Source organism: Patagioenas fasciata, chromosome Z (genome assembly GCF_037038585.1).
Source record: "Patagioenas fasciata isolate bPatFas1 chromosome Z, bPatFas1.hap1, whole genome shotgun sequence".
In the NCBI taxonomy this organism is placed as follows: Eukaryota; Metazoa; Chordata; class Aves; order Columbiformes; family Columbidae; genus Patagioenas; species Patagioenas fasciata.
Window position 1 is genome coordinate 44404348 of NC_092560.1, and position 26571 is coordinate 44430918.

The following is a 26571-nucleotide window of genomic DNA, read 5'->3' on the forward strand; positions in this document are numbered from 1 at the left end:
AGAAGTGTGGCCAGCAGGTCGAGGGAGGTGATTCTCCCCCTCTACTCTGCTTTCATGAGATCACTGCATCCAGCTCTGGTATCCCAAGTAAAAGAAAGATATGTACCTGTTGGAATGGGTTTGTTTAATTATTTAATGATTTAATTATTTGTTTAATAAGATTTCAGTGGATGATAAGAAGAGGTTTAACTGAATAAAAAGATCACCTCTTTGCAGAGGATCAGCATAGGACCTATACAACGCACAAGTTCATGTCAAGGCTTTATACGGGATTAATACAGATCTAGCACTGTCACTGAGAAATTTTGCTTGGTTTTTGTTGTTTGCCTTGTATCTTCTTATTTGTGCTGCTGAAAAGCACTAATACGGTTTCTGGTTTGATATGCATGGTATTCTGTGTAATTGCAAAGGCCACAATTATGAAGGAAGAACCAACATCTAGATTGATTTGAATCTTACAGCACATTTCAGACTGCAGTCCATCATGGTTGTAAAGTCTATCCATGTGCCAAATTTTTCCTTTTTAATTTCATTTTTAATTTAGGAATCACTTTTGGGTGGTTTTATTTGGTTTTGCCTAATGTATAATTTAACTAAGGAAATAGCTAATAGACCTAGGAAAAGTAATTTCTAATAATTCATTAAATTCGGAGTCATTGTGTTTAAACATCTCTGTTTAGAAAATAGAAGAAAAACCTATACACAAAGAGTTATGACAGATTAGTAATTCAGTGATGGAATGATGCTTTGTGGAGTTCATCATCATCATGAAACAGTCTCAGTGGAAGAACAGTACTTTGTAAATGATGAAGGTTGGATCTGAAATCTAGTTTTGAAAGCCACCATAAGTTATTATGTGAGATGCTTGTCTGATAAGCCCTTGCAGACAGCAATAATACTGTTTTTTGCCAAGAAAGGGATTCAAGCAATTTCAAAGAAACCTCAGTGTAAAATATTCCTGCGAAGACTTTGATAGTAAGTGATCACACTGAGGTAATTACCAGGCACAATAATTTATTTAGTTTTATGTTCCATCCATTTCCCTGGAACTGCTCATGCGTTTAAAAGAGTCAAAACAGATGTAGAAGGATTTGAAGCTTTGCATATATTTTCACTGAAATGTTTCACTATAACTCTTTCAAGTTCTGCAAAGCAGGACAGTTGAACTCCCCCTGTGGAAGAAAAAATTCAAGCAATGTTCTTCCACTGCTCTAAGTAACAGTGATGAATTCCATATTTAAAAATCTTTCTGCGTGTTTAAAAATGAATCACCTCTGAATCACACACATCTTTCTTGTTTGTGTACATGTGGAAGTTGAAAGCATGTCCAGGTACAGTTTGCACTTTAAAGTTCTGTGTAAACTGATACAGGCCCAGCATTTTACACAAAATGTCAAGCTCTTAATTTGCTCATTCTGTTTCAAAACACAAGTGCCTTTTTTTTTTTTTTTTTTTTTCTGAAAAGGTCATATTTATTGGGAACAGCTGAAATGTGAATTTTAAGCAGCCGATACCAGTTTGAAATTGGAATGGGAGGAGTGGGTGCTATATTCAAGTAGTATTTTGCTTCTCCCGTTCTTTTGCACAATAAATGCAGATAGATGTTTTTAAGACATGATTTAGGTGTTTCACTCCAGAGGGAACTTCTGACTGTGAATCCTCATACTAAATATTCATCACTCAGTGTTTTAATTCAGGTGAGGAGAAGTGGGAAGATCTCACTCAAGTGTCTTAGGGTTGTGGAAAACATGATAAATAAATATCAGATGGCTCATCCTGTAATTTTGTAACCCACATGCATACAGAAAATGCACACAGAGACAGTTTACTTAGCATATTTTCTTCTGTTGGAGGAGATTCTGAATGACAACACAGTCATTGGTCCCAGCCAGCACAGGTTCATGAGGGCAAGGTCTTGCCTGATCAACTTAATTTCATTCTACAACAAGGTTACCCACCTAGTTGACCAAGGAAAGCCTGTCGATGTGATATTTTTGGATTTTGGCAAAGCCTTTGATACTGTCTCTCACAGCATCCTCATGGACAAGATGTCCAGCAGTGGGTGAGCAATTGGCTGATGGACTGGGCTCAAAGGATTCTAATAAATGGCGTTATGTTGGGCTGGTGATCAGTCAGTAGAGGGGTTCCACAGGGATCCATCTTGGAGCCAACACTCTTCAATGTCTTCATAAATCACTTGGACACAGGACTTGAGGGATTGCTTAGTTAAGTTTGCTGATGACACAAAATTGGGAGGAGCTGTTGACACTGTTGAGGGCAGAGAGACCCTGCAGAGGGATCTGGACAAACTGAAGAACTGAGCAATCACCAACCACATGAAGTTCAACAAGGACAAGTGCTAGATTTTGCACCAGGGACATGGCAATGAGAGGCTGTAGAACAGTTCTGCAGAGAGGGATCTGGGGCTTTTGGCTGACGTCAAGTTGAATGTTAGCCAACAGTGCCCTGGCAGCCAAGAGGGCCACCTGTGTCCTCTGTGCATCAAGCACAGCATTGCCAACCGGGCAAGGGAGGTGATTGTCCTGCTCTGCTCTGCGCTGGTGCGGCCTCACCTGGAGCCCTGTGTGCAGTTCTGGGTGCCACGGGATAAAAAGGGTATAAAACTACCAGGGATTGTCCAGAAGAGGGCTGCAAAGTTCACGAAGGGTATGGAGGGGAAGCCATATGAGAGCCGCTAAACTCACTTGGTTTGTTCAGCCTGGAGAAGAGGAGACTGAGGAGAGACCTCATCACGGTCTACAGCTTCCTCACAAGGGGAGGAGGTAGGGTAGGCGCTGATCTCTTCTCCCTGGTGACCAATGACAAAACGCAAGTGAATGGCAGGAGGATGTGCCAGGAGAGGATTAGGTTGGACATTAGGAAAAATCTTCTTCACCCAGAGGGTGGTGGAGCACTGGAACAGGCTCCCCAGGGAGGTGTCACGCCCCAAGCCTGACAGTGTTCAAGAAGAGACTGGAGAATGCCCTCAGACACATGATGTGAACTGTGGGGTTGTCATATACAGGGACAGGAGTTGGACTCGATGATCCTTGTGGGTCCCTTCCAACTGAGGACATTCTATGATTCTGTGTTTTTAATAGTTATGAATAAATCCGTTTAAGCTCAAAAGAGTTGTTTACTTTTGGCACCAAAGACTCCAAGCTTAATTTCAATGTTTTATGAACTGTCAAAAGTCCTTATAGCACGGCACAGATAACCTTCAAATATTAATCTTTTTTAGATGACAAGCAAATGAATCTGGAAGTTATTTAAAACCTCAGATAAAAACAAAAGACACACTTTGCAAATAATTTGTTCAGTAAAGGTGCGAAGTAGTGGAGAAAGGAACCTAAAAATATTAGAGTGAAAATATTAATAAACTGAGAACAACAACAATGTGAATTTGAAAGTCAGAACGACTGTCTTACAAATGGAACAATTCACCTAATTGTTGTAAATCTTTGATGTACCCTATAATGAAAGATAGCTATGTATTTGTGTGTTCTATTGACAATTTACTATATATTTCTGTGCATACAGCTTGAAATCCTAATTAATTAAATAATAGAACAAAAATGGAACACCACCATCTCTGAATCTTGAAATCAAATCAATCTATAATATATTAATAACAACCTGGAATGAATCAATTAATTCAGTTCCTGGAAATCTACAGGTATGATGTTATCAAACCTATTATGAGCCCTCTGAAACAGTAACCCTATATATCAGAGGGACAGGGCTTGACATCAATACAGTGCTGCAATGACGTAATTTTAGGGTACTATTTTTCAAGCAACAGGTACAGCTAACTCTTATCTTGCCTAAATATTCTCTTGGAATATGGAAGGTCTTGCAACTATCACTCTTCCTTTTTATGGTGAACTGGTTTTATGTATATGCTCAAAACTTAAAATGAGTAGTGACTAAGTTAGTAACTTCTGGAATATATCCGAGGATGCAGTAATATTTTAAGATAATTTCAATCATACTACAAAATTATGGACAGTAGTAAGTAAACAAAAAGTTACAAAAAATATGAAGAAACAATAATTCTTTGGTTTGCATGGTGGCTTAGAATACATTCAGGAACAAGCATAGATTAGCGACACAGTAGTCTTTGTCAGAGTTAGTAAGATATTCAAAGCAGAACAAAAAAAATAGACCATATCACTGAAAGACTATTTCCCAAAGCAATAAGCAGGGATCAAAAGCTTCCTACCTCTGCAATAAGCAGGGATGAAAAACTGCTATTTCAGATATCACGTGGCATCATTTTAGTTAGTATCTCTAACCATGATTTTCCTTTGGACCCTTGTTTCTGTGGGTGGTACAACAAGAAGAATTTCTCACTTTTTCCTATGTTTTAGACTGACAGGATAGCAAAGGGTTCCATTATGGTGTGGATGCTGAAGGAAGACACATCTTTTTGGTATTTATAAATATCTAAGTTCACGGCTGAGATGCCAGCATTTTTTTGGTTGCATACTTCCACAGGATTCTTCAAAACAAAACAGGCATTCAGTTGTTTTTTCTGATAGCATGAATAGGGTAACAGTTGGGCATAGTCCAAAGATCACTTATTTCCACTATTTGTTATGATTCTCTCTTATTTCTATCAGCAAAAACTGTGTTTCAAAGACGTTATGTACAACATCTGGAAAGGAGATGTCCTCACAGGCACAGCATTTATGTCATCCATTTCCCCTTCCTGGTGTTTAACTTAACCTGCCTTATTTCTTTTCTTGTGTTTTTTGTTTGTTTTTTCTTTTTCTCTCCTTCCTTCCTTCCTTCCTTCCTTCCTTCCTTCCTTCCTTCCTTCCTTCCTTCCTTCCTTCCTTCCTTCCTTCCTTCCTTCCTTCCTTCCTTCCTTCCTTCCTTCCTTCCTTCCTTCCTTCCTTCCTTCCTTCCTTCCTTCCTTCCTTCCTTCCTTCCTTCCTTCCTTCCTTCCTTCCTTCCTTCCTTCCTTCCTTCCTTCCTTCCTTCCTTCCTTCCTCTCTTTCTTCCTCTCTTTCTTCCTCTCTTTCTTCCTCTCTTTCTTCCTCTCTTTCTTTCTCTCTTTCTTTCTCTCTTTCTTTCTCTCTTTCTCTCTTTCTTTCCTTTCTTTCCTTTCTTTTCAGTGCCCAAATGACTAATATTTTATTTCCATGTTCCCTTTAACTTCTCATATTTCCACTTACATTTCCATTACTCAAACAAATTTAATAGTAGTCATGACCCTTCTTAGTTACTTTGAGGAAGTAGAAGTAATTTTATTTATTTAATCAGATCAAAGTAATTATTTGCAACACACCTCTCTTTCATAATAATATATATATATTTTAGGTATCAGTTAACAATAACCTAAGAAACAGTTTGCATAGTCTAATTTTACACACAGAAAGCTCTGCTCATGGAAGCCAGCATAGCTGTAGTAACACAGTTTGTAAAGTATGATGCAAAACAACTTCTTTAGATGAAGTATATTTGATTTTGCAATGCTAAGTATATGTGAAAATAATAATAGAGGTTATTTTAGGAGATTTTTTCCGTATCTACATTTTATAGTGCTTCTATACCGCATTTTGTCCAAATAACACTTATTACATAGTTTTAGTCAATATATCACAGTATAGAACATGTGAATTCTACCTCTGCTAAAACCAGATCATAAACTGTAGGAATTTTTCTGGGTTCTTACTATTTTCTAGTCAGCACAAAATATAAATTTTTATTTCATATGGAGAGACAGAATTTTCTTTGCTTGACCTACAGCTACAGATCTGATTAAGTTTTTAGTCTGAAAGATATACTGTTTTAAAATAACGTTTCAACTTATTTTCAAAGTAAGACCACCTGTCCTTTATTTTTGGTTTCTAAATTTAGGAAGCAACATCAAGCTCTATGGAAAAAAAAATCAAAAACTATGGCATTAGTTTTAAAAATATGCTGAATTGTTCTCAATTAGGAATTTTTTTTTAACCAAATTTACAGTTGCACCTAAGATCACTCCTACTGAGAAGCCAAATTTATAGGACCGTTGGGCATCTTTCTACATGCTGATATGAATGCTGCAGAAGTTATACTGCTGCTACAGCACAGCACAGTTAAAGTTTTCTCAAGCCTCACAGAATTAAATAATTTTCATAAGCTTGAGATGAAAAAAACAACCAAACCAAAACAACAAACCCCAAACAAAACAGTGCTCTCACTTTAAGATAAGATGTGTTTCTAATATTAGATGAAATTTCCAAATGTAAACTCTTGCATCACATGTGACCACTCTTCCCTCTCTCTGGTCTTTCCACATTATCCAGATAAGCACTGGTCCAGGAAGTGAAAGAAGGGGCAAGACTTTCATTTCTCCTATATATCAGTGTGGAAAGTCTTTTGCAGTCTGATCTGAAACTGTTGACTTCTTCCTTTCATTATGTGATTTTCTTCTGTTGGAGAAGTAAACAGGACAGAAATGGAATGAGGTGAAGTGTGTCAGTGTGAGATTGCATGTTGAGGCATTAACCTCATCTGGGGTAAATCATCCTTTTTTCCAGCAAAGCTTACATAGCTCTGGGAACCTACCCAGGCTGAAGGACTGCTCTGTGATGAGTAAAAATGCTAGAAGAAGTGGCTACTTAAATAACAAGGGAACATGCTTGCTAAAATCAGAATAATTGCCCTAGTAAGGATGAACAGTGCTGTCGACAACGTACAGCTAATGAAGTGTCTGTTGTGTAAGAGAACGTGTCATAAAAAGCTTCCTTTTTCACCTCAGTCTACACATCAAAGGCTTCTACACCCCTGAGGAAGAAAATAAGATAAAATTTGCAGGGAGAAAAACTAGGATTAATTAACTTAGAGCACCTAACACAAAATAAAGTAGTAAATTGACACTGCTTTGTAACTAACTAAAAATCCTGAAGGAAATATCACATGCAGTTCAGTTGGGTTTTATATACACGTTTATTTAATATATGCACATTTTACTTCAAAAGCTTAGTGTTATATGTATGTATCAATTATACCTATCTATGTATGTGTTTTAAACGTATGAAACAAAATAGGTGCAAGTGCACATTCACAATTAGTAAATTAAGAAACTAATTCCGTGTCAGTTAGGAATTAGCAAAATGAAGCACAAAAATGGGCTCAGAATAGAAAACAATTGAAAAGCTCTTCTGTGTTGTAGAGAATTTGATCGGAAACATGCTAACAGCTGCAGGGAGACAACATTTTCCTAGTATGTCAGTTTCCTGAAGTTAAAGTACATTATATATCTTCTTAGTTATTCTGTGACTCTGTAGAAAATGGTTAGGAGAAAAAGCAGAAAAGCAGACCTCAGGAACCCTGTCAAGGAGTCATAGAACAAAGAAACAGTGGGTCATCAAAGCACACAGACTCCACTTGGTCCCATCATCTTTTGCTGTTGTAAGGGTAGAGGAATAAAACTCTGCAATTACAAGGTGTAGACATCTTCCAGTTCTCCAGAACTTCCCTCTTTTCCTTGCAATATCAACGCTTTAGAGGTCTCTCAAGTGAAGTTTTATCCCATTCCAGCTTAACTCTGTTTTGGGAGGTATCTATACCCTCCATATCTAAACCTCTGAGGCAACCCTACCGGGGATTGTAGAATAACAAATTTCCTGTCTAGACAGCCATTTGTCCTTATCACATTCAATATTTAAAAGTGTGTTATTTCTAGATTTTGAATGTCTGTAAATTTGCAGAATTGGAACAGTCTCACTTTAAAGTTAATACTAAATTCATGTATGTACAGCCAAAAGCTGAGCTGCCAATATATAAATAGGAAATCTTGTCACTGCAAACTTAAGAATCCTTGGATTGAAAAGTAAATGCTACCAGCTTTAAGTTTTTGTACTGTTGGCTTCTAAACATATTTACTGCCTATCCATGTATAAATAAAATGCAACAGTTTATGAATAAATAAGGATTATATGCAATTTGTTAGAGGTTTCTAAAGCTTTGCTTCATTCTTTTTTTTTTTTTTCTTTTTTGATACAAGGTGAGGTCAAGGTGATGATTGCCTCTTTTGTTTTGCAGATATGTTAAAGGCTTTGGAGACTTAAGAGAATGTAGAAATTTTTTTAGCACTGTGAGGGTGAACATATTTCCTTTCTCGTATACACAGTTCGCAATGCTACTGTACATCTGAAGAAAGGTTCTTCCTTTCCCCCTCCATCTTTGTGTGGCTTACGCACACACAAAATAAACAGTAATTCTGAAGGAAAGGGAAGAGCTTCCATTATATGTATATTGCTACTTCTTCATTCTGTTGTAGTGAGATATAGCCCCTGCTGTATTTTTTTAGTTTCCTGTAGCCCCGTAGAAACTCCATTTCATAATCAACCATGTTCAGTCTTAGTCAGGAAATACACGTTTCCCACATGCAAAGATTTTTAAAGTATCTGGAACTGCATATTACTAATCTCCAGACAAGTCATGGCAGGAACCTGTGATTAGACTGGGATCATTTAAAGCATTTTCTTAGATCTGTGAAGTAGCTGTTGTGTTACATATGTAACAGCAGGTCCTGTTTGACCAACCTAATCTCCTTCTATGACAAGGTGACCCACCTAGTAGATGAGGGAAAGGCTGTGGTGTTGTGTACTCAAACTTCAGTAAAGCCTTTGACACCGTATCCCACAGCATTCTCCTGAAGAAGATGGCAGCTCATGGGCTGGATGGGTGTACCCTTTGCTGGGTAAAGAACTGGCTGGAGGGTCGGGCCCGAAGAGTTGTGGTGAACGGAGCCAAATCCAGTTGGTGCCCGGTCATGAGTGCTGTTCCCCAGGGCTCAGTATTGAGACCAGTTCTGTTTGATCTCTTTATCAATGATCTGGATGAGCGGATTGAGTGCACCCTTAGTAAGCTTGCAGATGACACCAAATTGGGTGGGAGTGTTGACCTGCTGGAGGGTAGGAAGGTCATACAAACACAGACTGACTGGATCATTTGGCTGAGGCCAATTGGATGAGGTTTAACAAGACCACATGCTAGATCAACAACCCCAGGTAGTGTTACAGGCTCAGGGAAGAGTGGCTGGGAAGATGCCTGGCAGAGAGGGATCTGGGGATGTTGATTGACAGCCAGCTGAATATGAGCCAGCAGTGTGTCCAGGTGGACAAAAAGGCCAAGAGCATCCTGGCTTGTAGCAGGAATAGTGTGGCCAGAAGGACTAGAGAAGTGATTGTGCCACTGTACTTGGCACTGGGGAGACCCCACCTTGAATACTGTGTTCAGTTTTGGGCACCTCATCATAAGCAAGACATTGAGGTACTAGAAAGAGTTCAGAGAAGGGTGACGAAGCTGATGAGGGACCTGGAGCACAAGTCATGTGAGGAACAGTTAAGGGAACTGGGGCTGTTTAGCCTGGAGAAAAGGAGGCTGAGGTGAGACCTCTTCGCTGTCTACAATTACCTGAAAGGAGATTGTAGCATGGAGGGTGTTGATCTCTTCTCCCAAGTGATAAGATGAGAGGAAATGGCCTCAAGTTGTGCCAGGGGAGGTTTAGATTGGATATTAGGAAAAAAATTATTCATAGAAAGAGTTGTCAGGTATTGGAACATGCTTCCCAGGGAAGTGGTGTAGGCATTTAGACGAGGTTCTTAGGGACACGGTTTAGAGCTAGAGTTAGGCTAAGGTTGGACTTGATGATCCCAAGGGTGTCTTCCAACCAAAACAATTCTATGATTCTGTGATTCTAAAGTGCCAACACCATTCTAGTTACATACCATTCTAGATTATGGCACTGCGATATGGATCAACATACAGTAGTTATTGATGTGTCAAGTCTGATGCACCTTGCCACGCTTGCCACCTACTTTATCCTTTGCAGTGGTGAGCTGGATAAATGAGTTGGTAATTAATTTGTGCTTGTTCTGAGTCAGCTGAGATAGGCTTCATTTCCACAGGAAGCTGGGGGGATGACACAGCCAGCACAGTAGCCAAAGTGGTATTCAATCGCATATAAGGTCATGCTCAGTTTTAAAAGGGGGCTGGCTGGTGGTTCCAAGTGAGTCTGGGACACTCTTTGCTCCATGGACTGTGTGATTCCATTCTATTGGTTTTTTGAGCATGAGCTGCTGTCTGGGATTGGAGTGGGGGAAGGTTTCAGCACAAGCTGTGGATGGGAGTTCATGATTGCTGCTTAAGTGAACTGCACACTGGGATTACCATGTGTTGAGAGATTTATGCTGTGTATCCCTTGCTTTGTATATTCTTTCATTATTATTGCTGTTATTTCTTTTCTTTTCTTTTTTGCTGTTCTATTAAACTGTTCATATCCCACCCCATGAGTTTCGCCTTTTGTTTCCTGATTCACCTCCTCATCCCACTGGGGCTGGGCAAGGCATGAGTGAACAGCATATGGTTTTAGTTGCCAGCTATGTGGGAAATGGGACTAACCTAAAATAGTCCTTTTTGGTTGCCAGTGTGGGTCATCAATGGGTTGAGTTAACAACAAATCTGACCAGAGAGTGTTAAAATATGCATTATCTATTAGTTAAGTAGTCACTGGTCATGATGCTGCTTTGTTTGTCCACATGGCTGTGTTATGTAAATTCTTACAATCCCTATATATTCCCCATGGTGCTGTTTATCACCTCTGGGAGAAGGATTATGTGTGCAATGTTGGTGTCGTGTAATATCTACTTATGAGATGGTGATATCTCTTGTCATGCATTTATGTTGGTATTTTTATGCAGCATTGTTGTAATTTTCATACTTCTGGCTCCATCTCTCAGAACTGATTAATAATCGCACACAATCTTTGGGGAATATGGAAGGGGAGGTGGGAACTTTCCCCTGCTTTTTCACTTCCCTTTTCTTCTTCAGCCTAGACACAACAGTTTTTGAGGATTTTGAACACCCTTGGGATACTCAAGTTAGCATGCTCTTGTTGCTATGTCTCCTGAATGTGTCTCAGGCAATGTATGGTGTTACAAAAAGATTTTCTAAGAATACCACCCAGAGATTTGCCTAAAGGCTGGATGGTCATGGGTGGCATGGCATATGCGAGAGCATGGGCAGTTACCTAGAGAATTTTTCATTTCCAGTGGTTTGCAGTTTCATTCCTGAATAGCTACAGGACCCTGATGAAGTGTATCACAGTATCACAGTATGTTTGGGATTGGAAGGGACCTCAAAAGATCATCTAGTCCAATCCCCCTGCTGGAGCAGGAACGCCTAAGAGAGGTCGCACAGGAGTGTGTCCAGGTGGGCTTTGAATGTCTCCAGGGAAGGAGACTCCACAACCTCCGTGGGCAGCCTGTTCCAGTGCTCTGTCACCCTCACTGAGAAGAAGTTCTTTCTCAAATTTAAGTGGAACCTCTTGTGTTCCAGCTTGATCCTATTACCCCTTGTCCTATCATTGTTTGCCACTGAGAAGAGCCTGGCTCCATCCTCGTGGGACTCACCCTTTATATATTTATAAACATTAATAAGGTCACCCCTCAGTCTCCTCTTCTCCAAACTAAAGAGACCCAGCTCCCTCAGCCTTTCTTCATAAGGCAGGTGCTCCACTCCCTTAATCATCTTTGTTGCCCTACGCTGGACCCTCTCCAGCAGTTCCCTGTCCTTCTTGAACTCAGGGGCCCAGAACTGGACACAATATTCCAGATGGGGTCTCACCAGGGCGGAGTAGAGGGGAAGGAGGACCTCTCTCGATCTACTGACCACCCCCCTTGTAATACACCCGAGGATCCCATTAGCCTTCCTGGCCACAAGGACACAGTGCTGGCTCATGGTCATCCTGTTGTCCACCAGGACCCCCAGGTCCCTTTCCCCTACACTGCTCTCTAATATGTAATTTCCCAACCTATACTGGAACCTGGGGTTGTTCCTGCCCAGATGCAGGACTCTACACTTTCCCTTGTTAAATTTCATCAGGTTATTCCCCCCGCCACTCTCCAGCCTGTCCAGATCCCGCTGGATGGCAGCACAGCCTTCTGGCCTGTCAGCCACTCCTCCCAGCTTAGTGTCATCAGCAAACTTGCTGATAGTACACTCAATTCCCTCGTCTAATTCGTTAATTAATTGAATAATATTGGCCCCAGTACTGACCCCTGAGGCACTGCACTAGATACTGGCCTCCAACTGGACTCAGCACCATTGACTACCACTCTCTGGCTTCTCTCTTTAAGCCAGTTTGCAACCCACCTCACTACTCTATTGTCTGGACCACACCTCCTCAGTTTAGCTGTGAGGATGCTGTGAGAGACTGTGTCAAAGGCTTTACTAAAGTCAAGGTAGACCACATCCACCACTCTGCCATCATCCATCCACCTTGTTACATTCCACCAAGGATAAGCTGTTCCATTACTTTCCCAGGGACAGAGGTGAGGCTGACCGGTCTATAATTACCCGGGTCCTCCTTCTTGCCCTTTTTGAAGACTGGAGTGACATTTGCTTTCCTCCAATCCTCGGGCACCTCTCCCATTTCCCAAGACTTGGTAAAAATGATGGAGAGCGGTCCAGCAATGACTTCAGCCAGCTTCCTCAGCAACCGCGGATGCATCCCATCTGGACCCATGGATTTATGGATGTCCAGACTATTTAATTGCTCCCTAACCCAGTCCTCATCGACTAAAGCAAACTCCTCCACTGACCTGGCTTCATTCGGGGTCTCAGGGGTACAGGGTTCCCCAGGACAGCCTCCAGCAGAGTAGACAGAGACAAAGAAGGCATTCAGCAATTCTGCCTTCTCTGTGTCTTCTGCCACCAGGGCATCCACCTCATTCATCAGTGGGCCTACATTGCCTCTGCTATTAGTTTCATCTGCTATGTATTTGAAAAAGTTCTTCTTGCTGTCCTTGACCCCTCTCACCAGCTGTAATTCTAAGGAGGCCTTGGCTATCCTAGCTGCATTCCTACATCCTCTAACAGCAGCCTTATATTCCTCCCAAGTGGCCAGCCCCTGCTTCCATGACCTGTAAACTCTCCTCTTCTGCTTGAGCATACCCAACAGATCCCTATTCAACCACACAGGCCTCCTGGCTCCCTTCCTCGACTTCCTACGTGTGGGGATGCTTTGATCCTGAGCATGGAAGAAGCAACCTCTCAATGCAATCCAGCTCTCTTAGGCCCCTTTTCCTTCAAGCAGTCTTGCCCACGGGATTTCCCCCAGCAATTGCTTGAAAAGGCCGAAGTTAGCCCTGCTAAAGTCCAGGGTTGCAATTCTACTTGCTATTCTGTTCCTGCCACACGAGATGCTGAACTCCACCATCTCATGGTCACTGCAACCCAGACAGCCCTCAACCTTTACTGCTTTGACCAGACCCTCTTTGTTAGTGAGGATGAGATCCAGCAGTGCACCTCTCCTAGTCCGCTCCTCCACCATCTGCATGAGGAAGTTATCATCAATGCACTGGAGGAACCTCCTGGAGTGTGGCTGGCTGGCTGAATGGTCCTTCCAGCAAACATCAGGGAAGTTAAAATCACCCACAACAACCAGGGCCTGTGACTGGGAGGCCACTCTCAGCTGCGCATAGAAGGCCTCATCAACTTCCTCAGCCTGATCTGGTGGCCTATAATAGACACCTACAACCGTATCACCCCTGTCAGCCTGTCTCTTGATCCTGACTCATACACTCTCAACTCGCTCCTCATCTGCTCCTGGGCAGAATTTAGCACATTGCAGTTGCTCTCTCACATAGAGAGCAACTCCACCACCACGCCTGGCTGGCCTGTCTTTCCTGAAAAGGGCGTAGCCATCCATGACCACATTCCAGTCATGTGAACTGTCCCACCATGTTTCTGTGATTGCCACCAGACCATAATCTCCCGACTGAACATAGGATTCTAACTCCTCCTGCTTATTCCCCATGCTGCGCGCATTGGTGTACAGGCATTTCAGGGAGCGAGCAGAGCACACCAATTTCTCCCTAGGGGCATAGGAGGCCACCCGGTCCTCATCAGTTTTAGAATGCTGCCCCACTGGGGCCACCCCAGCTACAACCCCATCGCCCTTCGAGCCTAGTTTAAAGCTCTCCAAATGAGCCCAGCTAATTCCTGCCCCAGCATCCTTTTGCCCCTGCGAGATAAACCTTTCCCACGTAACACTGTCCGGACTGGAGCCTTATAAAACCAGCTATTATCAAAAAAACCAAAGCCCTGCCTGTAGCACCAGTCTTGGAGCCAACTGTTTAGAGATTGAATTTTCCCATTCCACCCCACATCATCACTTGAAGAAGGAAGGAGTGAAGAGAAGATCACTTGAACCCCTGAGTCTTTCACCATCCTTCCCAAGACCTTGAAATCGTTCTTCATTCCCCTCAGACTATGGGAAGCAGCTTCCTCTTCATCCGTCTCGAAGACCAGCAGCAGGTAGTAGTCTGTCGGGTGCACCAGTTTGGGGAGCTCTCTAGCAATATCCTTGATCCAGGCTCCAGGTAGACTACAGACTTCCCTAAGATGAGGGTCAACCCTGCATATTGGGCCCTCTGTTCCTTTCAGAAGGGAATTTCCTGTTACAATCACCCTTCTTTCTTTCTTATCGGAGGCAGCCTTAAGTTGTGTAGTCAGCCACCTCTTCCTATGTGATCTTGTAGGCAGGCTTGGCGCCATCTCCTCACCTACCTCTTCTTCAAGATCCAGGGCCTCAAACCTATTACGGAGGGGCACCTGGGGAGGCGAAGCAGGCAGGGAGGGGGGCTGCCCGTGATGCTGAACTGGAATACGCTTCCAACCCTCGTCTTCTTTTAGGTCCCTTACCTCTGCCGGAGAGTGACAAGGGTGGGGCTGTCTCAGGACCTCTGCCTCTGTCCGAGAGGGCAGGAGGTCCATCTCCTTTTTGGGGGTACCTCCCTGGGGCCTTTCCGACTGGCACGTCAGGGTGTTACTCCACCAGTCGATCTCCCTTTCGCACTCCCTGATGGACCTCAGTGTCTCAACCTCCTCCTTAAGCTTCACAACCATGTCGAGCAGATCTTGCACCTGCTCACACCTCACACAAGTAGAGTGCTGGCCTTCCTCCCCTGGCAGCAGCAGGCTCTGGCACTCCTTGCAGCCGGAGACCTGAACAGCCACCGTTTGGGACAGAACCTCAGTCTGCGTTGCCACAGTCTTTTTGAGACAAGCTCTCCTTCTGGAGGCGACCATGGTCATCAGCAGTCTGGGACACTGGCAATAAGTTGGAGGGAATGACGAGCAACAAGTGCTCTCTGCACCCCGCTGCACAAGCTGCCACACCCACTGCACAAGCTGGTGGCTCCTCTCTGCATCTGGTGGGCACCGATAGAATATTTGAATGGAAAATGCTCTGGGTATTCCAAAGAGGCACAATTTACCACACTGTGCTGGGCCCTGACCAGTACATACCAAACACTGCTCAATACCATGCAGCACCCCCAGGGGGAAAGTGGGGAGTAACAGAACAGGCCCTGTAGCTACTCCCACCCTCATGCCAAGCACTGCAGTTATTCCAGTCTGAGCAGCAGGCACTGTAGCTACCAAAACCCCAGTGACAGGCACTGTGACTACTCAAACCCAGGTCACAAGCTGCTGCAGCTGAACCAGAGAACCAGGGGATGTCTGTATCAGTTGCCTCTATACAGAAAGAGAAATACACAAAACATATCAGTTCGCAAGGTGAGAGATTTTCTCAATTTCTTTGGCATCAGAGTGCAGGCCACAGTTTGCTTTCACTTATAGGTGTGTCCAGCACACTTGGAATCAGCTGCCCCAGGGCTGGAAACACAGTGCCACCATTTGCCTTGGACTGATTCAGACTGCACTGGAAGAAGGCAAAGCTCTTGAAACACCTGCAATACATTGATGACATCATTGTGTGGGGCAACATAGCAGCAGAGGTTTCTGAGAAAGGAAAAAGAATAGTTTAATTTCTTCTGAAACTCAGTTGTGCCATAAAAAATAAGGTTGAGCGACCTACATGGGGCATCTATTTTTTAGGAGTAATACGGCAAGAAGGCTGTCAGATCCCAGCGGATGTGATCAACAAAATAGCAGCTGTGTCTCTGCCAACTAATAAAAAGGAAACACAAACGTTCTTGGGCATTGTGGGATTTTGGGAAATTCACATTTCAAGCTACAGTCAGATTGTGAGTTCTCTCTATGAAGTGACCCAGAAGAAGCATGATTTTGAGTGAGGCCCTGAGGAATGTCAAAGGGGAGACAGTTAATGCAGTAACCCTTGAATCAGTCTGGGCAGAAAAAGATGTTAAAACTGTGCTCTACACTGCAACTGGGGTGAATGGCCCTACCTGGAGCCTTTGACAGAAAGCAGCAGGGCAGACTCAAGGTTGACCCCTGAGGTTTTGGAGCTGGGGATACAGAGGATCTGAAGTCTGCTATACTTCAACCAAAAAAGAGATATTAGCAGTATATGGAGGGGTTCGTGCTGCTCCAGAAGTGGTTGGTACTGAAGCGCAGCTCCTCCCGGCACCTCTACTGCTGGTGCTTGGCTGCATGTTCAAAGGGCAAGTCCCCTCTACACATCCTGCAACTGATGCTATGTGGACTAAAAGTTATCATACAACGGGCTTGAAAGGGGAATCTCAGTCTCCCAGGGATCTCAGAAGTGATCACAAGCTGACCAGAGGATAAGGATTTCAGAGTATTGCCACAAAAGCAGGTGACGAGGCCCCACCATATAATATACTACCAGAAAATGAGAAAAAATATGCCCTGGTCACTGATGAGTCTTGTCGTATTGTTGAAAAGCATCAAAGGTGGAAAGCTGCTGTGTGGAGTCACACATGACGAGTTGCAGAAGCCACTAAAGGACAAAGTGAACTGAATCAGTTTGCAGAGGTGAAAGCCATCCAGCTGGCTTTAGACATTGCTGAATGAGAAAAATGGCCAGTGCTCTATCTCTATACTGACTCATGGATGGTGGCAAATGCCCTGTGGGGCTGGCTGCAGCAATGGAAGTGGCATCTGGGCTGCCGTATTGTGGCAAGATAGTGCTGCCTGCTAGAGAACCTGCCTGTAAGTAGAAGAATTTTACATAAACAATTAGGAAATAAAGAATACATAAACATAGACTGTCCTTGCATGACATCACCTACATGTCTAACTAAAAAGGCGTTAGTCATAGCTTCTTTAAAAAGATCATCATTTAAACAAAGAGCTTGTGGATGAGAAAAAGGTTTTCTATGTTGTCGAGGGTTAAGATTGCGGGGTGACAACCAAACCCTGGCAGATGTATTGTTAACCTCCTCTCCCCCCCACTTCCCCCTTTTGCCCCTCCCTCTCTCCCCTTCCCACTCAGGACAGGCGATCGGGAGGGAAAGAAGGACAGAGAGAAGAGAGTTGGAAAAGTTAAAGGTGTTTTACTAATGCTACTAATAAGAATAGAGAAAATAATACAAAATATACAAAACCAATCTTGTAAGTCTCAGCAACTGCAGAGCCAGCACCCAAAGTCCTGGATTAGACTCTGTAGCCAACCGGAGCTGGATTCAGTCTCTCACTAGGCCTCAGTTCGCAGGGACGACCAGCAAGGTCCTCTCCTAATGTCAGCCATGAGGAAAAAAAAAAAGGGAAAGAGACAAAAGGGACGAGATCCTCGTGATCTCCCACTTTTATATGAAGTATTCACGTGAATGGAATGTTATACACCGTTGGTCAGTCTCTCGGTCACCAGTTTCTCGTTGCCCCTCTTGCGAGATGTCCATCCGTGCTTATCAATAAGTTTGCATTCCATTGCTAGGTTTAACCAAAACATGTGTTGGGTTCTCCAGGAAAATGCAGCTAATATGAAGGCTTTAGCTGACAGGCAAAAATTCACTAAAAGAGAAACTTGTTTTTTAACAAAACCAGGACATTCCACCCCTTATAATATGACATTCACTGAATACTTAAAACTTATCAATACAATCTATCAATACAATCTAATTAATCACTACTACCATATATATATATATACATATGTACATATATACACAGGAGTAATTAATCAGTGGACCATCCTTTGAAAAGTTCATTAAGTTCATTTTGTCACAACAGTCTCCCAGGGCAGGGAAAATGATACAAGTGGATCTCACGACCACTGTCTGTGGGTTAAGGACACCAACTTCGAAGAAGGTGTCGGGCGCCACTCGAAGAAGTTAGCTCTAGTTTCATCACCATTGTCTTGATCTGAAAGACACTTATTAAACATTGTTAGTGCGGCAATTCACATCATACAGTTCAGCATTGCATATTTTCACCTAAAATCAAATCCCCTTGAGGTACACACCGAACTTCTCCATCCTTAAGCATCACCCACCAGGTGCTGCCAGGTCCCTGGGCAAAAACAATCCCACGAATAGGTTTGCCTTTGCCTGAGGCAGGAGCAACCCAGACTGCCTTTCCTAAGATATTTTTCATGTGTACTACAGGGACTTTATCTCCTTCTACAGTCCGTAGAATTTCTGATTGGGCAGGCCCGGCTCGATTGGTTGATCCCCTAGTGTTGACCAACCAAGTGGCTTTTGCTAAATGTGAATCCCAGTTTTTAAAGGTTCCGCCACTAAGTGCCTTTAGTGTAGTTTTTAACAAACCATTGTACCTTTCAATTTTCCCAGAGGCTGGTGCATGATATGGAATATGATATACCCACTCAATACCATGTTCTTTGGCCCAATTGTCTATAATACTGTTTTTGAAATGAGTACCATTGTCTGATTCAATTCTTTCTGGCGTACCGTGCCGCCAAAGGACTTGCTTCTCAAGGCCCAAGATAGTATTTCGGGCTGTAGCGTGAGGTACGGCATATGTTTCCAACCATCCAGTGGTTGCTTCCACCATTGTAAGTACATAGCGCTTACCTTGACGTGTTTGTGGAAGTGTAATATAATCAATCTGCCAAGCTTCTCCATACTTATACTTTAACCATCGCCCCCCATACCATACAGGTTTTAACCGTTTTGCTTGTTTGATTTCGGCGCAAGTTTCACATTCATGAATAACCTGTGAAATAGTGTCCATAGTTAAATCCACCCCTCGATCACGAGCCCATTTGTATGTTGCATCTCTGCCTTGATGCCCTGAAGCATCATGGGCCCACCGAGCTAGGAAAAGTTCACCTTTATGTTGCCAATCCAAGTCCACCTCAGCTACTTTGATCTTAGCAGCTTGATCCGCTTGTTGGTTGTTTAGATGTTCCTCGGTGGCTCGACTTTTAGGCACATGAGCATCTACATGACGAACTTTCACAGGCAGGCTCTCTAGCCGAGCAGCAATGTCTTGCCACAGTGTGGCAGCCCAAATGGGTTTACCTCTGCGCTGCCAGTTGCTTTTCTTCCATTGCTGTAGCCACCCCCACAAGGCATTTGCTACCATCCATGAGTCAGTATAGAGATAAAGTATTGGCCACTTCTCTCGTTCAGCAATGTCCAAAGCCAGCTGGATGGCTTTCACTTCTGCAAACTGACTGGATTCACCTTGTCCTTCAGTGGCTTCTGTAACTTGTCGTGTGGGACTCCACACAGCAGCTTTCCACCTTCGATGTTTTCCTACAAGACGACAGGATCCATCTGTGAACAGTGCATACTGCTTATCAGTCTCTGAAAGCGTATTATATGGTGGTGCTTCTTCAGCACGTTTTACTTCCTCCTCATCTGGAGACATCCCAAAGTCTTTGCTTTCTGGCCAGTCTGTAATCACTTCTAATATCCCTGGACGGTTGGGACTTCCAATTCGAGCTCGTTGCGTGATCAGTGCAATCCATTTACTCCATGTAACTTCGGTTGCATGATGTGGAGAGGGAACCGTCCCTTTGAACATCCAGTTCAGCACCGGCAGTCGAGGTGCCAGGAGGAGCTGTGCTTCAGTGCCGATCACTTCTGAAGCAGCTCGAACTCCTTCATATGCTGCTAGTATCTCCTTTTCAGTTGGAGTATAGTTGGCCTCAGATCCTTTGTATCCTCGACTCCAAAAACCTAAGGGTCGACCTCGGGTTTCTCCTGGTGCTTTCTGCCAGAGGCTCCAGGAAAGTCCATTATCTCCGGCTGCGGTGTAGAGCACATTTTTAACACCTAGTCCAGTTCGGACTGGTCCAAGGGCCACCGCATGAGTTATCTCACGCTTAATTTGTTCAAAGGCTTGTCGTTGTTCAGGGCCCCACTCAAATTGGTTCTTTTTACGAGTCACTCGATAGAGAGGGCTCACAATGTGGCTGTAGTCAGGAATATGCATTCTCCAAAAACCTACAACGCCCAAGAAAGTCTGTGTCTCCTTCTTATTAGTAGGTGGAGACATTGCTGCAATTTTGTTGATCACATCCATTGGGATCTGACGACGGCCATCTTGCCATTTTATTCCTAAAAACTGGATCTCTCGTGCAGGTCCCTTGACCTTACTTCGTTTTATGGCAAAACCAGCATCCAAAAGAATATGAATTATTCTCTCACCTTTCTCGAAGACTTCTTTCGCTGTGTCGCCCCATACGATGATGTCATCAATATATTGCAAGTGTTCTGGAGCTTCACCTTGCTCCAGCGTGGTCTGGATCAGTCCATGGCAGATGGTAGGACTGTGTTTCCACCCCTGGGGCAAGCGATTCCATGTGTACTGGATGCCCCTCCAGGTGAAAGCAAACTGCGGCCTGCACTCTGCTGCTACAGGAATAGAGAAAAATGCATTAGCAATGTCAATTGTAGCATACCACTTGGCTGCCTTTGACTCCAGTTCAAATTGCAGTTCTAGCATGTCAGGCACAGCAGCACTCAGTGGTGGTGTGACTTCATTCAGGCCACGATAGTCTACAGTTAGTCTCCACTCGTCACTAGACTTACGCACTGGCCAGATTGGGCTGTTAAAAGGTGAGCGAGTCTTACTGATCACACCCTGGCTTTCCAATTGACGGATCAGCTTCTGGATAGGAATCAAAGAGTCTCGATTGGTGCGATATTGCCGGCGATGCACCGTCGTGGTAGCAGTTGGCACCTGCTGATCGTCAACCCTCAGCAGTCCTACAACAGAAGGGTCATCTGAAAGACCAGGCAAATCAGACAGCTGTTCAATTTTCTCAGTGTCCACAGCTGCTATACCAAATGCCCACCTATACCCTTTTGGGTCCTTAAAATACCCTCTCCTGAGGTAGTCTATACCAAGGATGCACGGAGCATCTGGACCAGTCACAATGGGATGCTTTTGCCAGTTTTTTCCAGTTAGGCTCATTTCAGCCTCAACAACAGTCAGTTCCTGGGATCCCCCAGTCACTCCAACAATATTGATGGATTGCGTTCCTTTATAATTAGAAGGAATTATTGTGCACTGAGCACCAGTGTCCACTAAAGCTTTGTACTCCTGGGGTTGTGTTGTACCAGGCCATAGTATTTGTACAGTCCAATAAACTCTGTTATCCCTTTCCTCCACCTGGTTGGAGGCAGGGCACCTCTAATTCCTGTTTTGCACAGTCTCTGGGTGTGAATTAGAGGTTCCTTCAAGAGCATCAGAATCTCTTCTGCTCCTTTTGTAAACTGGAGCAGCCACCTTCCTAGGAGTTTTTCCTTTTATCTCACGTACTCGTTCTTGAAGTTCTGAGGTAGGCCTTCCATGCCACTTGTTCATGTTTTCTCCCTGCTCATGTAGGAAGAACCACAGTGAACCTCTTTTTGTGGGCTGCCTCTGCCCTCTCTCTCGAGTTTGGAAACGCCTTCTCCTAACAGCTGAAACATAGGTTTGTGCAGGTCGTGAACGGTACGAGTCTTCTCTGAGCTCTTTGATTTCTTGCAACAGCTTTTCAAACCGGTCATCAGATTTTTCACACAGTTTCTCCACAGCGGAGACACAAGCCCGTAGAGAACCAGCAAGGCTGTCCTCAAAGTACCGGAGCTGCTCAATCACTTCATTAATTTCTTGTATACCTCTAGCTGACCAGACCATTCCTGCCAATGACTTAGCATATGCAGGTGGTGCACTTTGTACAAATCTGCGCCACATAGATTTTGTACAATTGATTCTATCTGGGTCTGTCCCCTCTTGGCTGTTTGGCCCTAGATAGATGATCTCTCGCACAGCTAATTCTCTCAGGAACTGGATACCTCTCTCCATAGTATTCCATTTCCCTAACTTGGATATACAATCTTCCTTGTAGGGAAATCTGACTTTCATAGCTGCCAGGAGTCGGGTCCAGAGAGTAGCGGCATTAGACTCTCTTGAAATTGCCCTATCAATGGTGGAATCTTTTGACAGAGATCCCAGCTGCCTGGCTTCACCACCTTCTAATTCAATTGTTTCTGCCCCATTGTCCCAGCATCGCAGCAGCCAGGTTAAAATATTCTCGCCTTCACGACGACTAAAGTCTTTTCGCAGATCTCTCAGCTCACCTGGAGAAAAGGACCGAGTGGTGGTCACTTCATCTCCACCCTGTCCTGATGATGATGCCTCTTGGGTTGATGTTGGCCCTGTGCCATCACCTGCTGCACGGGTAGTCTTTCTAGTGACTTTCTTACAACCAGCAACTGATGCTGATATGGGTTCACCATCATCTGATTCATTTCCAGAGTCTGAATGACTGTCACAGTGATTGCTGTGGTTACAGCAGCAACAGTGCCCAGTGTGTGAAGACGGGGGGGCTGCCTTGTTAGCCTTTGAGGCTGGAGAAGTAACGTTATCTGCAGCGACCTTGGCAGAGGAGCTCTGCGGAGGAGCTGTAGCTTCAGCCTGTGAAGCCGCGGTTGGGGGGGCAGTGGCTGCAGCAGCAGCTTTGGCTGTTTTGCCTTTTCTCGAGCGGCTCGGAGTGCTTTTTGCTAATGCTTCCGAAGGTGCACTGCAAATCTCAGGACTAAGAAGAGACGCAAACCTCCTATTGAACCTCATTTCTCTTAACAGTAACACAAACTGACACACATTCAGCAAACCAAATAACACCATCACAGTTCTATCAAAGCTCCAAGGGTATTCAAAGTTCTCTAAAACATTTGCAAACTGTCCTAGTGAAAACACAAAAGTATTGTTAGTCAGCCTTTCTAAATATTCGCTTGACCAATTAGCAAATATAGAGCCATTCTGCTCTTTAATCTCTCCTGGAGGTTTTTCAAGGTAAAGCAGAAGCGAGTAGAAATTCATTAGCGGCTGCAGTATAATGAAATAAACCAGTGCCATACCACACAGTATCATCATGACCGCTGTCCAGTTTCTTGTTGTTATATAATGAATACTTCGATTCAGAAAGAAACACCAACACAGATATGGGATCAGCGAGCACAATGTAGAAAATAACTGATACAACTTTTGCCATAACATCTTTAAATCAATGTAATTCACTTTGCCTTAATACCACTAAATAATATCCGAAGCAAACAGACGCGCGAGTATCACAACTCTATGAGCTGGCACCGTGCCAAGAAAATTGAAAGGTACGTCAGAGCAGTAGAAAAGCCAAAAATCTCCAAATTTACCCCTTTCTCTGGCCCCACGTTGGGCGCCAATTATCTGTCGAGGGTTAAGATTGCGGGGTGACAACCAAACCCTGGCAGATGTATTGTTAACCTCCTCTCCCCCCCACTTCCCCCTTTTGCCCCTCCCTCTCTCCCCTTCCCACTCAGGACAGGCGATCGGGAGGGAAAGAAGGACAGAGAGAAGAGAGTTGGAAAAGTTAAAGGTGTTTTACTAATGCTACTAATAAGAATAGAGAAAATAATACAAAATATACAAAACCAATCTTGTAAGTCTCAGCAACTGCAGAGCCAGCACCCAAAGTCCTGGATTAGACTCTGTAGCCAACCGGAGCTGGATTCAGTCTCTCACTAGGCCTCAGTTCGCAGGGACGACCAGCAAGGTCCTCTCCTAATGTCAGCCATGAGGAAAAAAAAAAAGGGAAAGAGACAAAAGGGACGAGATCCTCGTGATCTCCCACTTTTATATGAAGTATTCACGTGAATGGAATGTTATACACCGTTGGTCAGTCTCTCGGTCACCAGTTTCTCGTTGCCCCTCTTGCGAGATGTCCATCCGTGCTTATCAATAAGTTTGCATTCCATTGCTAGGTTTAACCAAAACATGTGTTGGGTTCTCCAGGAAAATGCAGCTAATATGAAGGCTTTAGCTGACAGGCAAAAATTCACTAAAAGAGAAACTTGTTTTTTAACAAAACCAGGACATATGTTTATTGGCAGAATGCAGTTTTTCAATTCATGTCATTCTCTGGATAACAAGAATAGCAACACAAAGAACTGTCATTTTTAGAAGAATCTGGAGTTTTGCTTTGATTCTTAGAGCTTGCGCTATCATTTAAATACAGTCTTGTTTGCAATTATCCCACAAAAAGAGATTAATTTACTGTAACAAAAAGGCAGGCTAAGTCCAAACTGTTTATCATTTACCTTAAGCTAAAGGTAAAAAAGCAGGCTTATTAGGTGAATTTTCCATTTTATTGCTTTTGCATGAGGTATTTAAAATAACATCCATTTACAACAGATTGACCTAAAGGCATAAGAAATGCAAGTGTTATTTTAAAAATAGACTTTACATATATTGTAAGTAAATGCCAGTATTTTATTCTTAAATCTCACGTATATATGTTTAAAAGTTTCTTATCAAATAAGATTTAAACAATGTCATGAGTTCAGGGACACATCAAGAAGATCCAAGAGAGGGTTGTCTACACTCTCAATTGACTAAACTTCAAGAAGCAAAAATCAAATCATCAGATGTCAAGAACTGAACATCCAAATTAGCTGCTATTCATATAGCACAGTCTCAGCTAGACACTCAGCTGCAAAACAGCATACTTGTCTGCAAATAAAAACTTGTTGGAGGCAAGTAAAAACCAATGAATAGTGGAGTAGAAAATCAGAGACTGGTGTGTCATACTTTAAAAAATTGTGATGCCTTCCTTTTCAATATTCCAGGATTTTTGTTTTGCTTGTTTTACCTTGGTTAAGTCTGTATGTTTACTATGCTTATGGTTTTCTTAATAAAATCCATACTTCAGGTTTTTGAGAGGCTGGGAGAAAGGAAGGATTTAAAAAAATTAGCTTTCTTGTTCTAAGTTTGGAATGTGGAGAGAAGGAAGACATACTTATCCCTGTGATAAAGAATTTGGAATTGGGGGAAGAAAAGCATCCAGTGAAAATCTATTTTCAAGGCAGGGAGAGAGAGAGAAAGAAGGAAGTGTGTAGGAGACAGAGGGTGTGTGAGAGAGGACTGGAGTGAGAAACAGAGTGAGAAAAAGCAGCATGAAAGACAAGGGGGAAAGAAAGAGGGAGAGACAGGGAGAGAAAAGGGAGAATGGGGGTGGGTAGAGAGAAAGTGTGTATGAATAAGAGAGGAGGACAAGAGAGATCATTTTCGTTTTTTCTTAGTATGACTGAATGATTTCTGATATCTAATTAAAAGTAAACATAGCTTCTGACAAAAATGAAGCTTTTTCCCTGCCATAATTTTTCCTATTTCACTAATTTGAATTTGACCTTCATTTTAAAAAACTCTCAAAATTAAAACTTTTTCCCTTTTTCCCATCAATGCTAACCAGCTGTAACCACAACCCTTATATCAGCTGCAATGCCCTGTCAAGGGAACTGGTCTGCCCTGTCAGACACTAGTAGATTTAGACTAGACTATTGCAAAGCTGTGTTATCAGATTACTTCCAAACCCATATTTTTAACAGTAAGCAGGTCAGTGAGTCCAGGTGCAACAGATATAAAGCTTAATCTCTCTGCCACATATTTTTCTGTGAAGAAGTGGTTATTTGGGTTCTGCTTCTTCAGGCACCACAAAAGCAGTATTTCTGTATAGCAAATGCATCTAAGGGTCATTCAGTATTAAGCTTGGATGAGAAGGACCAGGAGTTTTATTAAAATTTAAACTGGAGTACAGAAGTAAGGAACAAGCAAGTAAGAAAAAAAATTCCTCACAAACTCCCAGCCCACCATTTCCATCTCCCAAAGATGCAGTCTGCAAGAGGCAATTCATCATGCACGCTGTGTGCACTAAAATGATCTCTTCTAGCAACTGATTAAAATGAAGACAGTGTTTTACTGGGGTGGCATCAGCTGCAGCACTTCAGCTGGGCTATGGATGTTGTCTTTGAAAGACATTGATTTGGCTAATCACAGCTGTTTTTCTGGAATGCTAACTACACACACCAAGAAGAACAAATTTATACCTGATGTTGCCTTGCAGCACACAATGTGGAATAATTTGAATGGAAACCCAAAAAATGTGATCAACATGAAATTAAAAGTCTATGTCAGAACAACCAGACAACCTGGAAGTGAGCAACAGAGATATGAAGGGTTATTGAGCACTTCCTGTTGAGCTGTAACTAGTTCTGAGCAAGTGACTCTAAATTAAATGCCCATTAAATAATTTTCATTAATGTGATTTGTATACTCTTTTCTAAAGGATTTCTCTGATCTCATCTTACATTATTTACAAAACTGCAAAGCAAAATGACAATACACCCTAAAAATGAGGAAGGAATCATATGCTGCTTTCATCCATTCCCATGTCAGAACATGGTCAGTAAATAATGAAAATGGGACAGTTTCTGTGCCAATATTTATGATCACCTTTCCTCACCTCTGTAAGCTGGTGCACAGGCTATTCTGGGAAGTTTTCCGAAGTAGCCTGTGCTACTGCTCTCCATGTTGATCATCACAATAGCCTCTGAAGTGGCCAGGATG

At 43.1% G+C, this 26571-nt stretch overlaps 2 protein-coding genes across 10 annotated transcripts in view; one reads left to right on the forward strand and one right to left on the reverse strand.

The window, feature by feature from the left end:
* Positions 1-26571, forward strand: part of FAM174A (family with sequence similarity 174 member A) — a 94776-nt gene that overhangs the window by 63111 nt on the left and 5094 nt on the right. The gene's annotated exons all lie outside the window — the stretch shown is intronic.
* ST8SIA4 (ST8 alpha-N-acetyl-neuraminide alpha-2,8-sialyltransferase 4) overlaps positions 1-26571 on the reverse strand; it is a 134165-nt gene that overhangs the window by 13854 nt on the left and 93740 nt on the right. Inside the window, exon 6 of one of the 6 annotated variants that reach the window (XR_011736684.1) lies at positions 2706-2809. The exons of the other annotated variants lie outside the window; for them this stretch is intronic. The gene's annotated coding sequence lies outside the window, so the exon portion shown is untranslated. The remainder of the gene's footprint in view (positions 1-2705; positions 2810-26571) is intronic. 6 annotated transcript variants of the gene reach the window in all.